This window comes from Aplysia californica, unplaced genomic scaffold (assembly GCF_000002075.1).
Source record: "Aplysia californica isolate F4 #8 unplaced genomic scaffold, AplCal3.0 scaffold01598, whole genome shotgun sequence".
In the NCBI taxonomy this organism is placed as follows: domain Eukaryota; kingdom Metazoa; phylum Mollusca; class Gastropoda; order Aplysiida; family Aplysiidae; genus Aplysia; species Aplysia californica.
The window spans coordinates 32595-33894 of NW_004798868.1; the positions used below are offsets into that span (position 1 = coordinate 32595).

Sequence of the window (1300 nt, forward strand, 5' to 3'; positions counted from 1 at the left end):
CTATATATATATATATATCTTTTTAAAAATATTATGTGTAGGTGTGAGGCGTGCTGACAAAATGAGTTACTTCTTGCAATCCACAAATGGAGATATTGGCCTAAAATCAACACAAGGGTCAAATTTGTACTACGGATTTTCTATTGTTGATGCAATATTCTATAAATATAACATGCCTTTCATTAATCCCCACTTAGGTGACGTACTGTCTAGGACAAACACTTCCCTCCCCGACATCCGACAATGGGTGGTCCACGTAGAATAATCTGTGGCACGACACGGTGGGATCGGGCTCTCGTCAATTTTGGGTATATTTTGGGAGTTTTTGGTATCATCGTAAAGCTTTTTCATTTGTCATACTTCCTACGGAAAAAAAATACATGTACCCATTTATCTTGACAAAAACCTGAGATATTTACGAATGAAGGAGGTGCAGGGGGTCGCATGATTTCAGAGGCAAAATTAGTGAGAAAATGGCTGCCAAAGATTAGTTATTTCTTTATCTTGAAAGTCCATGGAAACTGAAAATTTACACTTTTTGAGCCTTTAATCAACGTTTTTCTGTAAAATCCACACAAAAATGTGTTTTTAACGGACATGAAAAGTGTTAATCCCAAAAAAAGAAAATTCAATAAAAATCCACAGACCTGCGGAAAAACGCTGATTTATTCGATTTCGTTATTTTGACGAGTGCCTGATTTGACGACGCTGCCTCACATTCGTTCCTTTATACACTGAAGCAACGGTAGAGGAGGGGGAGGGGAACACTGCTGAAACATATGTACACCTAACGTTAGGTACATAGAGATAACAATAACAGGACAGCATTGATGAAACATATGTACACCTAACGTTAGGTACATAGAGATAACAATAACAGGACAGCATTGATGAAACATATGTAGACCTAACGTCAGGTACATAGAGATAACAGAAAGACATTACGGGAACATACAGACCTAACGTTCGGCACATAGAGATAACAGGACAATATAAGGGGGACATATTACGTAGATCTAAAGTTAGGTACATAGAGATAACAGATGGAGAAATAAATGATAGGACAATACTTTAGGAACATACGTAGACCTAACGTTAGGTACAAAGAGATTACAAAACTACATATCTTTTACATACAGACCTAACGTTAGGTACATAAAGATAACAGGACATTGATGAAACATACGTAGACCTAACGTTAGGTACATAGATATCATATACCAGACGGGGAAATATTCATCCAAAGACAGGACAACATTGCTGTCCTTTTATCACAGAGGTGTGTTGGGGGGTGGTGGGG

At 37.7% G+C, this 1300-nt stretch overlaps 1 long non-coding RNA gene across 1 annotated transcript; it reads right to left on the reverse strand.

Moving 5' to 3' along the window:
- Positions 1–648: 648 nt before the first annotated feature.
- Positions 649–1294, reverse strand: LOC118479055. Its single transcript, XR_004859450.1, has 2 exons — positions 848–1294; positions 649–787 (listed from the first exon to the last, which is right to left on the reverse strand). It is a non-coding gene; the product is annotated as an uncharacterized LOC118479055 (long non-coding RNA).
- Positions 1295–1300: the final 6 nt, after the last annotated feature.